Genomic DNA, 14,000 nt, shown 5'->3' on the forward strand with positions numbered 1-14,000 from the left:
TTTGCAACAACAATCATACCCAAGATAATTACTGTGACGCCCTATCTTCTTAATTTATATTTTACTGAGTTGCAAATCTCTGGTGTAAAGCAAAAAAAAACAACCCAAAAAACATCCAAACAAGATTTAAAGTTATTTATTTATTCAACTGTGTTATGTCGGATGAGTTGAAGCAGTTCTGGAGAAGTTCAGACTGAGTCTTTTATTTTTATTCAAGACAAATTGTAGAAAAGCACATAGGCCTAAAACAAATTCCCACAAATATGTTAATTGCTGAACCTGATTGTTCATTCTGTGGCAAACTAATAAAAGCACGCCTCAGGAGAAATTCGAGGGTACTGCCTGGTCATGTGATTCCAGCGAACAGATTCACACTTTTGACATTTATCATGAAGCCACACCTCCAAACCTGTCTTTGTATCTGTGATCTGAAACCAACACGGCTACCACAGAAAGTTATTTTTTTCTTTTCTGCAGCAGACGTTTCAAACACACTTCAAAGAAACAAAAGCAAGGGCAGGTGGAGGTTAGGCACACACCACACAAAACTTAAAAGCAAGAGCAACTTGTGATTTTCTCTTCTTCAAAATTCCATTGAGATTCATCATGCTTAAAATAAGGAAATATTATGTCACCCAAGTAACATCTGTTCGGAGTTCCTGTAATTTCTTGTTTCAAGTACCGTAACCACAAAGGAGTGTAAGAAATACCCTTTAATACTGTCTATGCTTTCTACTTCATTCGGTGAAATTAGAAATAAAAGTCTTCTTTATTCTCCCTCACTTGAGTACAACCTGATTATTTTACTAGCACTCAATGTCAGGATTAAAAAAAAGTAAAGTAAAATTGGGGTAAATGGGGTTTTCAGCCACAGGGACTTAAAGCACAATGATGTGTTTAATGTCAGGTTAGACTCATGATAAATATAACCCTTCATACTGGGAAAATCCATCCACATCATCCTTTAGGTTGTAATTACAAGATGGAAGTAGAACTTTGATGTAATAGTTGAAGTATGCACTTGATGGGATTGTAATCAGCTGGCCCAGAGATAAAAAAGAGAGATGTCACGCACAGTGTAATGAAGTTCTATCTGACTTTTGGCTTAAATCAAGTCTTAAACAAATCTCCTTACTGGGTAGATACTTTGTAATCTGCTGAAATCGACATATAGCTGCTGCACAAAAAGGCTTTTTGAACATCCAGGTAAAAACTTGTGGAGTTCTTTCGACAAAACTTCAAATAATGCTCATTGTGACTGCAGTATGGGTTTTATTCAGAAGCTGTATATATGTATGAAACAAACCCTCTAAGAAACAATGGAGCTGATATAATGCCTAAATTTGACTTTGGGGTATCTGTTCTGTGGAAGCCTGGTTAAATATAACCCAAATAATAACATTACTGTAAATGGTCAGATACGTTTTCATGCTCTAATATTCTATTTATAGTCAAACTATTTCCATCGACTCTCTTGTCCCCCCTACTCCCCCTAAAAATAAAATACAGTTAGAACTAAAAATTATATGAAAAGGATTCCAAATTACATAACCACATAAACCTTTATGAAACACACATTTCTGGTGGAGAAAGCCTGCACACAACTCCCAGCAGTTAAAACAGCCTCATTACAAATGTAATGTCACCAAACTTCTCAAAAACAAAAGGTTATTCTTTATCAACGGGTGCAATAGAGGAAGCAGCGATACGTTCGCAGACCGTCTGTCACGTCCAACCAAGAGCCAACACCTGCTGCTGACTCAAGTGTGCCGAGTCTTGAAACGTTTAGTGTTTCAGACAGTTACCAAGCTGTTTAACAAACAGGCCTTTGCACCTCAGACATGGCATGTGGAGAGATAGGGAGCTAGTGCAATAAAACTCAATTAACTAATGCATCAAACACGTTTGTGCACACACATGATCTCATATGTTAGACCACACACATAAAAACAATGAGGCATGTAATGATTAAAATACATGAATATTAATTTTTTTCCCACTGTGTTTGATGATGGTTGCATATCTAGAAAACCCTATTTATGTTTGAAACCATTTTTGCTGGCAAATTTGTATGTGTTCGTAGAGATTTCATACTTCATAAGGATCACGAGGTACTATTTATGTTGTGCGGTCCATCCACGGGGTACCAGTTATGTTGTGTTTAGCTATCGATAATGATTAATAATTATCAAAGATAGTTATTAATCATATTATTGACATTTTTATCTCATCTGGAGCACCACCTGTTTAACAGGAAATGATAGCCAATTCAGTTATATCAGTGTCACAAGATATACTAAACAGTTAATTATGAATTTGAATTAATAGTTAAATTAATTACAATTACCAGAATTAACAGTAAAGCTTGAAGGATTTTGGAGTTCTTGACACAGAAGAGGCCGACATTTCATTCACCTTTGTGCTCATTAATGAAACAGCAGGTATGATTCCAAAAAAATATATTTATTCACAATGAAAACAAATAAAACACAGATTCTAACTACCTATATACAGGTTGGTGTGTGTAGGTGTGTGCATGTGCGTGGAGAAAGAGAAAGAGAGAGAAAGTGTACGTGTACAATGGAACTACAAAACAAGATGGCGTATCACAAGAAACTACATTACAAATGGTGGTTATCAGGGAGCAGGAAGTCTGTTCTGGGTCTTGACAATGGGGTGGGAGAACAATGGAGAATGGAAGCTTGTCTTTAGCATCTGCTTCTTGTGTGTCTCTGTTAGAGGACCATTTGTAGAATGAGTTTATGTAAATGTAACTTTCTTTGTGAAATGTCTGGAGTCGTCACATGGTGTTCAGTTACTGTGTGATGTTGTCTTTGATGTGATATGTGTAGGATTGCAAGTTAACAAGTTAGTAAAGCAAAGATCAACACACAGACTCTGTGTCTGTGGCAGAGCTAATGCTGGTTTACAGGTTAATAACTGCTCCTAATATCATCATCAATAGAACTCAATCACTGTGATAGAATCAACACATCTTCATAAAAGTTAAACAGTTCTATGCATAGCATCAGGTTGAACTGATCTCAGGTATTTAAGAAATATTCTTGAAAAAACTTGCATAAAATGATGAAGGTGAGGCATTTAGGAAACATCCCCTAGTTATAGTGAACAGCAAACACGATCATTTAGTTTCTTGCTTTGTTATAAACTATTCAAGACATTAAAACCAAAAGGATATAGTTTGTTTTGATACATATGAGGCATTTAGGTCCCAACTGTAATGTGTATCAATTGCAAAATGGTTGATTCTACCAATGCAGAAAACAAAAAATTAAGGTCAAAATTGGCAGGTCTGGAACATCACTGAACTTCACAGTAGGGATTCTCAACCTGGGAAGAAGAGTGTCTGTTTTAGAAAACTGTACCAAGACTGGATTTTCCTGCTGAGACCTGGAAAACCGCCTGTTGTTTTTATGTGCAGCTTCCTCCTCTTGTTCCTCAGAAAAGGCCCCACCTAGTTCTATCTAATTTTATATGATACACATAATAAAACATTATTAAGCACTTATAAAGTTGACGGACTCATTTCAGTATCCGGCTGTGTCTCACGCAACATAATCCATCTCCATATCTGGAGTTTTATTCATTTATTCACTGGTCGCGTGCTGTTTTTGAAATGATGCTAATGTCTGGCTGAAATAAACTGAGGTGGATCATTGTGATTCCACAAGTCAACCTTCCAATCAGTCTGACCTGAAAAACAGCAGACGTCTTTTGTGGGGACGAGTAACAGGGAAGAGATGAGATCTGACGTTAGCGAGTGAGTCAGTCATTTGAATGGCTCCTTTAAGTGAACAATGAGATCCTTCGTATGTGCCAATTGCCCTCGCTGTCTTCACGTGTCACCTGTGTGCTCAATGAGTCTGAGTTGTCCACGCTCCATTCATGTGAACGCAGCCATATAATGTGCAGGTTGAGCCAGATTTACCTCTTTCATCAGGGAGGAGGACATATTAGCGACGGAAAAACAAATGAGGCGGCGTCAAAGGGAACTTAGCTGCATTCGGATGCACTTTTCTGAGGACGACATGCAAAGTAGGGCACAGTGCAATGTGTGTCAGAAAAAAACATGTCTTCCAAGTTTGGGTCAACAAACAACACACGACGCCATATGAAAACTCAACACCTGACAGTAATAGATAGTTGACTTCTTAACAAATAAATGAACATAACAATGATCCAGTCTTTTGAATGCTTCTTTTTAAAAAAGATCTCCTCAAGATCTGACTCCCTTCATAGAACTAAATAAACAAATCCCATCTCTTCTGACCCCAGTAATAATATATATATTTTTAAATTATTTATTACTGATCAACCTCTAGGACACTGGCCCACTGCTTTGTTTTGGTGTATTTTTTACAGAGATCAGATCAAAAGTAAGCTGAACTTAGGTTTCCTTGATTCTCTCTCTGCTCTGACCGGTCCTGGTTGCATGGCTGCTGCACCCTGCGTCAGCGCGTGTGGTCATTTCACCTCAGTTGCTCTCTTTGACTTCGGCACGTGTGTTTGCAGTAAGCTGACGGCCCTGCTGGCGCGACTGAGCACATTGTGGAGAAACGGAGAACGTCGCTTCCCGCTCCTCTTTCCAGTCCCTCAGTCTGTTTACAATTCCGTAACTGCTGGTTGCCATGGAGCCGCTGTCTGTCAATGAGCTCCAGATGCCAGACACCGGAGCCAACCAGGGAGCAGTTATGACTCATCTCGGCCCGCAAGTCCCTCCCTCTGCTCCAGGCACACTGGTCCTGCTCCTCCTCCTCTTCCAGCCCTCCAGATTTACTGTTAGCACTCCACTCCCTTCTGCGCCGCTTCACCACTCCGCTTTAATCCTGTAAATGTCAATCTTGTGTCTTCAGGTGGTTCTTTGATACTGAGTTTCCTGCCACTTCCGAGGCTCAGAAATGCTTTTTGGGAAGGAGGTTTCCAAGTAGGGGGGGGGGGGGGGGCACAAACTGCTACAACATTAGACTGTTGTCTCTAATAAGATGCATGAGCTCTTTGGGAGTTCTCAGAATTGCAGGGATAATTCACAGGATTTACAAACAGCTGTAATGTCACAGTTGTAAAACTGAACGGTACACTGTGTTTGAATAATGATGTCTTACTGGAACTGTGCTTGCAATGTGGCTCTTCTAACTCCCTGTAATTTCATCTATACATCGAGATGGAACAAACAATAAACATCTTTTTGGAGGACACCCACTCAGAACGTGCAAACTTCAGGTCCCCAACTGAACTCAAAGTGGGCACAGTCTCCCTGCAAGGGAGGAACACTAACCACTCCACCACTATACACCATCACACCAACGGGCAATTTAAAGTCATGTTGTTCACCAGGTGGTCGCATTCTACGTTATGAATTTTGAGGGAGGAACACTGATAAAGACCTGTGAGGGTCAGAAAACCTCAAACTTCATTGAAACAAAAGTACAATCTATGGCTGAGCGTCCAAATATTCTGAACAAACATTGTGATTTCACTTAATCTGTCAGTCGAGGGTGGAAATGTGTCAAGAAGTTCCTGTGAAAGCTTGCAGACAGTTTCACTGGAAAACAGCTGCGTTCGTGTGCAAACCACTCTGACATCATCTGTTTGGTGTATCTGATCTACATAACACAACCTGTGACATTTTTCGAGCAGTAAATGTCAGCTTGACTCACGCATGAGCCAAAGCTAGATCAATGTCACTCTGCTCCTCCTCACACCGCCCCAATGGCCTACCAATACTCTATTGGTGAATTAGTGATACAAGACATCATTTACGTGAAATGGGCTTGAGAACCTGTAATTTGTATCAGGATCCTTTTTGCATAAATCATTTGGGTCTGGTAGCTTTGCTTTTCTTTTCATGAAAGGCACCAGGAGTCCCTACTACTTCAGGTGAACCACTTCATGACATGGCAGTGATTTAAAATTGTCACTCAGGTGCTCAATGTAAACAATAGCAACTAGAGAAATCCCTGACAGTCCTGCAGCTCTGCTGGGAAACACCCTCTGAGTCACTGCTACAGCACCGAGCAGGCTGGCTGAAAGGGAAATGACATGCTTCTGGTGGACGGGGACTGCACCAGATTATGCTTTAATACAGTGTGCAAACACAGCCTTCATTAATTATTTAATGCGATTCACAGGACATCTACACACATCAGGGCCTCACGAGCTGCATGGGAAATCAGCAATCAAAATGATGTGAGATGTCTCTGATAAGCTTGTGTATTGAATTGTTGACAGTCCGGCTCCCTTCCTGGTTATCTTATCTTAAAAAGGGAACCTTCGTCATTTCTCAACCGCTTTTTTAAGAATCAAGAAAAACAAAAGTAAGTCAAGCAGTGCCTAAGTAAGTCATGCTGTGGAGATTGTCTATGTTGTTGCCACGCATCAGCATGAAAACAATGGGGAGAAAATTACACCATGTGCTCGTGACAAGAGTACTTGTTGATGATGGTCTTTTCTATTTACTATGACGGGTTTGGTCTGGAATGGAACGATTGTGTAAGGCCGGTGTGTGCGTTTGTGTGCATGTGTGCGAGTCTTTTATTGGAACAGGGTGTGTCTTTGTCACGTCAGACAGCCCGATCGAGGTTGTACTGTGACGTAACTGCTAAATGCTGTATGTTGACACAAATACTCTCCTCATTCATAATATGACACAAGTGTTCGTCACCATGGAAACCAAATATTTCAGTATTGGTACACCTAAAGTGTTTGTAGGTGTTCGTGCAACGGAGGTTTTGGTGCACTGGAGACTCACCACAAACAGTAATATTTCTGCAATGTTTTTAAAAAGACAAGTTCTAGTTTGGTTTAGTTCTCAATAATAAGTGAGTAAAAACAGTGTTTTGTTGTGGCCTGAAAATAGCACGCTGGCAAAAAGCTGTGCCGGAAAACTTTGCAGTGTGTCACATTGAATAGAGAACAACATGCAGGAACTTCCTTTTTCTTGTGAAGCTGTGAAGTTTTGCAAGAGTTTTTTTTTTTTTCCTTTGAACACCTCAAATAGTTCCATTAATATTCAAAACATTTGGTCTGACTGAAAGAAAATCTGACCAACAACACACCAACTCAAACAGCAGATCTCCAGCTTTATGAAGATAACAGCTCTTAAATCCCCCAAAACTCCGAAGCAGAATCAAACATACCTATGTTCAGCTGTCTGCTTGTGGTGTACCATATCAAGTATAGAGCAGCAGCTGGCAGACGCACAGCTGTCAAACTGGGTGTTGTTTCTTTTTCCTCAGAAATTTCCCTCAAGCTCGACTTTGTATGAATCTATCCATTCCATCTTTTCTGCTGTTATCAGATTTCAAATGCTAATCTGTCTGTTGAAATATGGTGCGCTTGAAAGGCATCCTATACATCATTTTCAATAAAACACTTCAATTACACAGTAGAAGGCCACACTGTTGAACCATATGGCTTATTTTTTTATGATGAACAGCATGACCACTGTACATTATAATGAAATCCATGAAAACTGTGAATTGTCAGAGTGGTATCAAATCAACAGCTGACACCATGTGACAGATGGCTGCAGGCTTTCAAACTGATCAAAATCGCCAAATTTCCCCATGTCATATATAATAATATAATAAAGCCGGCAACACAGGTTTGTGTGACAGGCCATTCACAATAAAATAGTTAATGTTTGATATGTCTTTTATAATTAGGCTCTTATCAAGTATATGACACTACATTTCCACAAAAGTGCCATTTAAGTTGGTGCATATGTCAATATGTGAGTGTATTATATAATATCTGAATCTGATGGAATAAAGTGATAGCTCATCTTACGTAAAACATTTGTCTTTATTTTACTCATTATTACATAAAGCATTAAAAAAATTATCCATCAAAGGTTTTAGAGGAATGTGTGGGTGTGTGTGTGCATGCGTGCGTGTGTGTGTGTGTGTGTGTGTGTGTGTGTGTGTGTGTGTGTGTGTGTGTGTGTGTGTGTGTGTGTGTGTGTGTGTGTGTGTGTGTGTGTGACTGAATTCTCTGTAACACTTACACAGCATGTCTATACATGTGGCCATTAAGCAAGAATTTCAGAATAAGAGAACAACACAGCAGCAAGCAGAGCTCAGTGAGGTGAAGTCAACAGGTCTTTCCTGTAACAGGGGTTATCATGTAACACTGGCGTGACCCCGTATGACCCCGTGGAGCGCCGGAATGGTCTGTCAGCAAAGAATGCAGTCATTTACCAAAACACACAAAGCACACAAGCACACACAAGAGCTGTGAACACATCATTGTCTCACCAAGGTTTTGTGAAGGTTTGGTGAATTTGCATATTCAACTTGTGGGTTTTCAATCAGTATTTAGACTTTAATTTTGCTTTCCAAAGACATTGTCAAACTCAGCTCCTCCGTGGTGTACGTTGCCCGACATCCAATGTTAGCTTGGAGAAGCTCCAGCTTTCTGTGGCCCTTACTCAGACAAATAGTGAACTAATTTACAAAATGATTGTTATGCAGTATGTTCACCATGAACCACATATTTAATTAGAGTAAAACAGGAGTTTACAAGCCGTATACTGATGTAATGCTACTGCTCTGTTGACATATTACTCACTGTGACAGAAAATGCAGAGGATGCCGTTGTCTTTTAAAGACAACAATCAAAGCTCTGTGCCATGGATGACACTCATTCCAAATGAATGGACTAAATTCCACACTTTTATGTGCTTGACCGTAAAATAGCAACCCGGAACTCACTGAGAAACAATATGGGTAAAGACAAGTTGTCTACATCTGTCAGTTTACTGTATTTTATGCAACTCTGCACCAATGACCGCGGCCATATGTGTGTATGCGTCTGACTGAAACTCTTGAGGTATCACGTGTGATCTCTTGATTCTGGCAAGCACAAAAAGTCCCAACAAAGATGTTTGCAGATAAGTCATCTGGTTCCATAAGAGAAGACAGACAAAAATGCAGCAGTGTTGTATTTCTAATCTCTCTCAGAACTCCCAACATTGGACTGAAAGAGGGGTAAAAAAAAAAGAAAAAAGAAAAGTGCAGATAGACCCCTTGTCTCTATTTGTGTTAAAAGAACATTAAAGGTCCACCAGCATAAATAGGGGGCTGCCATGGAGATGCAGGCAGAGGACTCAGATCGCTCACGTCAAAGAAAACCGCACAGAACGGATCTCCAGGAGCCGCTCCTGCCACTTCCATGGAAATTCAGCGGCAGAGAGCGAGGAACAATCAAATACTGTGCTGGGCCGCGGCGGCTCAGCAGGCCCCCACACGGCCCACACACACGGACTTGAAAGCGTGTGTGTGCCATTCTGGTGTGCACAACTCAAATGTCAGGAGATTAAAGGTCACTATTATTAGAAAACAGAACACTTGTGTGCTTTTTTTTGTTTGTTGTTGTTGAAATTTTTGCTTTTCATAAAACCCAACTGCAAAAGAAGGTTTAGAGCTTGGCGATTTCCACAAACTTAAAAAAAAAAAAAGTTTAACAAGAGAATAAGAGGAAATAAATATAATACGACTCGTGTGTTTATTCACTTGCTGAGAGGGCAAAATGGTTTAGATTGCAATTAACTGCCATCCGACTGGAACCCACTTTACTTTGAACAATCAAGTGTGACGTGCTCAGACAAATAATTGGCCTTTCTTGCACTCGACTGTGGCAAGGGTTAATTAGATTTTGTGTTAGATCAACTGCTGATGCAAAATCTGTGATTTCTTTTATTTGTTGAACCTGTGTTACAATGACTTTTTGTGACCCTTTGGGTGTGGCTTCTTCGCAAACAATCAAGAAGATGGATCCAGATTGTCTTGTCAGTAATAAGACATTTCGGTAGAGCTACCTGCACTTCGAGTGATATAGCCCAAGCCATTAAATTATTGACAGAAAATTCCAATTCTTTGAACTCTTTGGTCCCTCTGAACAAACAAACAAAAAGATTTTCAAATATAATTTTCCATATATGAGTTTCAATTTGTATCATATTTGATACATCGGGTCACAATGCTCAAAAATTCTTTTTTCCAGAACATACAAAAACAGAATAAAACACAAACAAAAACAGAATATAACACAAACAAATCCAACAAATGTGTAATTCCAAACACAAAAAGTGCTACCATAATGCAATAATGAGAAATTCACCAATGGAACTGCCATTCGTAATCATTTTCAGAGCGTCTTCAATACTGTATTTATTTGCCATCTAAAGACACACATGCACAAAAAAACAGATTCTGTTTTATTTGAAATGGTCAGTTATTCGTGAAAAGCAGTAAGCAAAAGGAAGTTACAAGCAATAGTCATCAATCATCACGATACAGCAAGTTACATAGTTTTTTACTCTAAATGCACCAAACTATGTAATTTAAAAATAAAAAGACTGTATGTTGCTTGTTGTTATGTATAATGCATGAAATACAATAAAATGACAATTGACTGATTTTAAGTTACATGACCTTATATACCTGCTGTATCAAACCTAGATTATGAAATTGTAAGTATTTTCACATTGCATCAACCCAATAACTGTTCCTATTGATGTTTCAGTAAAATATTTTATGTTTATCATACCTTAACCTTTTCAAAATTGGCAAAGTTCTTCTTCAAAAACCACGTGTCCAACTCCTTTTAGTGTCACTGGAAGGCCCTCTAACGAATGAATTACTACCCCTTGTTGGATTATATGTGCACTGCATGTATCTGATTACATCAGGTTTTTTAAGGGAAAAAAATATCACACTGCTCATGTGGAGGGCTGAAAAATTAATGTATCAAATATGATACGTTTGGCCAGACCTCTTACTGGAAGTAAAAAACTAGGCTACCTCAAGAAAGTACATCATGTTTTACCTTTACTCTTTCTCATGTCTGGTCTAATGTGCATATTGTAGCACCAGTAGGGCCAGTCATTCATTAAGTTCTGTTGAAGTCACATTAGGTACGTAGAGGAAGATGTTTTGCAATCTGAATCTTATGAAATAAACACATATCAGCAGGGGTGAACTACAAACTGACTAGGTTCAGTTAATGCTTATGTTGTTTACAGCTTCAACCTGTTCAGGGTTGTTGGGTGGACAGGCAACCTGCACACACTCCCATTCACACGAGCAAATTTAGGGTGACCAATTAACTTCATACAGGGAGAACATGGAAACTCTATTAAACTACCAAACTATCAAACCCATGAAGCCATCATGAGTGTTGTAACAGCCCTGCACCAATGTTCATCAAATGATCCCTGCAGAATGCTTTTTACTTCTCTGATAACAGCCAAACACAAATATAATGGCTGAGACAGAATAAGAAATAACAAAATAAACTTAATAAAACGTCAGTAGGATTCACGATTTCTGTGAAGCATTTTCTGGGCCAAATTGACTCAGTTTGCATTTGAAGTGAAAAGTTGGCCTTTCAGGAAGAAAGCATTAAAAGCTTGTTCACACCAAATTGTGATATTAAATCTAGTGTTAAATAATAAAAGCTCAGATCAGAATGGCCCTCATGACCACAATAATAACCACAATCAAATCAAAATGAATCAGCACTGGAGGACTGTGCGCGAAGGAAGTGTCCGAATGATAGTTAGTTAACAAAACAAGAGTAAAGAAAATGTATTGAAGGAACTTCGGCAAAATGAGTTGAATATTTTCACTGCATTAAGTCGTCTTTCCACAGCTGAAATAGCAAGTGAACACTGAGTTTGGAGAAATGAGCTCACGGGTCAGAAGAGGACAGGAAACACCCAGGCAGATTCATCTTTTCTGAGCTGACTCATGTGTGTAATACGTGGAGATTTAATGGATAAAGAAATTCGGACAGAACAAATGGCCCTAGCCAATCCGACTCAGTTGGTTAAAACATTGTTTTCTTAAACATTAAGAGTCATAAATTCATCCAGTGATTTACACCTGTCTAAAGCAAGGTGGAGTCACCCAAACACCTGGTGTTGAATACCTCCTGCTGTGAGGTGACTGCCCCCTCTTTTATTCCAAGATTATTTTTTGCACAATATACTTTAAATAACCATAATAATTGAAAGTTATTTCATTTTCCATCCCGTTGCCAAATTATGTTTGTTTTCAGTTTATGGGTGTTTCAGCAGGTTTAGGAGAATATCAGAAAACTGAAGTGTACTGATCTTCTTTTTGCTACAGATTTACTTAAAAAACAAAGTTCCTTATGTATGACTTATCCACTTGGTTCTGAACACAGACGTGTGAGTAGTACATAATATGTGCCAAAGAATATGTCAGTTGGATTTTGATCACAGCCCTGAAGCTGACCACTGAGGCATGTGATGAGACCCTGGAATGAATGAATCAATGAGTGAGTGAGTGAATGAATGAAAATGGGTTGTTATCAGTTCCTGCAGGTTGACTCATAAAGTACACAGTGTGACTGTAAGCTGGGGATGGATGACTGTTCCCATCATTTACGCACTCACAAACAGACATCCTGCCTCGACACATTTTATTCATAAAAAGGGCTCCTCCTCAAAATCTTTGTTCGTCTCGATAAAGCTGATAAAAAAAAAAAAAAAAGATAATATCCTATATGCTCTTTCACATCATGTCAACTTATCATAGTGGAAAGTAAAAAAACGCAGTGTACTGATAGTGACATTGGTTAAAAATTGGGGCGGGGACTGTCGCTACACACAGTTGCAATCACAAAGATGCTATAATGTGCAAATTATTGCGCAACACTTTTAACCAGAACTGCTCTTGGTCAATGTAGGTACCAGGAAGTGCTGAAATAATATGAAATAGTGATTGCACAGGTGCTTCTGGTAATGCGATAGCGGCACTGGATGGATCGCTGAGAAAGAGAGGGAAGCACAAACGTTTAGATTACTGGGAAATACATGAACGGCCATCACATGTCTGCTCTGTACGGGGTTGTGAGGTTTACTTAGCATTTTTAGGGAACTATTTGATGATACACTTCGAGAGAGGAAGAGGATTAAAGGTCCCCTTGATGAAAGGGAGATAAATATTCCACAGTGATGTAAAATAACTGGAAGTGGGCAATAGGGCTTTGTTTAATCTCTCATGCATCACTTCCATTTTGATGAAATGGGGGCTAATTCTGGCCAAATGTGAGCACTCTCATGAAGTCACATGTATGTCAAATGATGCGGAACGATTTACCAGGAAACTGTGTTTGTATGATAATATCCACCCTGCTACAAGAAAAATACACTTTATGGTTATAATTGAACTGGTGCAAAACTTTTGCTGTTCTTACTTGTTGTGCAACATGAAGTCAACAGCTTGTGAGACACACTCTATGTGAATGACAGTAAGACTACCATAGATGGAAAAAAGGGGAGGAGAAAAGACGGAGAGGGAGGGTGAGCGTGGTTCTCTTAGCAACAATTCAAGGAATTGATTGTGGCCTCTGAGAAGTGTGAGTCATCCGTGGCGTATCAGGAAACCCTTCAGAAGTTTGTCACAGACTCTCTACCTTGAGTAGTTGCGGCTGCACTTTATGCAGAAATGAAAATACTCCTCTTAACCTCTCTTTTGTTTCTCTTTCTGTGTCTTTTATTCTTTGACTTGTGCCACGTTGTGGCACTGTGATGATGTGTGACACTGTGCTCTTTATTCTCCCCCACTGCAGTTCCACTTTACTCTCTGACGTTAACACGTTTATGACTGGAAGTGGAAGTTTTATCAAATGCATGACTCTTCGGCGCTTGTCCACATTTCCCATAACACACACACACACACACACACACACACACACACACACACACACACACACACACACACACACACACACACACACACACACACACACACACACACACACACACACACACACACACACACACACACACAGTCAAACCAAATTACAGCCAAATGTTAACTTCTCTAATTATGAAAGTATTTGGAGGAAATAAAAGTTAATAAATAAAACATCCAAAATTACAACATATAAAATTATGCAACATTTGACTCACTCATGTGGTATCTGTTTGTGAAACAATCACCAGGAGC

This window comes from Blennius ocellaris (genome assembly GCF_963422515.1).
Source record: "Blennius ocellaris genome assembly, chromosome: 16".
Classification (NCBI taxonomy): Eukaryota; Metazoa; Chordata; class Actinopteri; order Blenniiformes; family Blenniidae; genus Blennius; species Blennius ocellaris.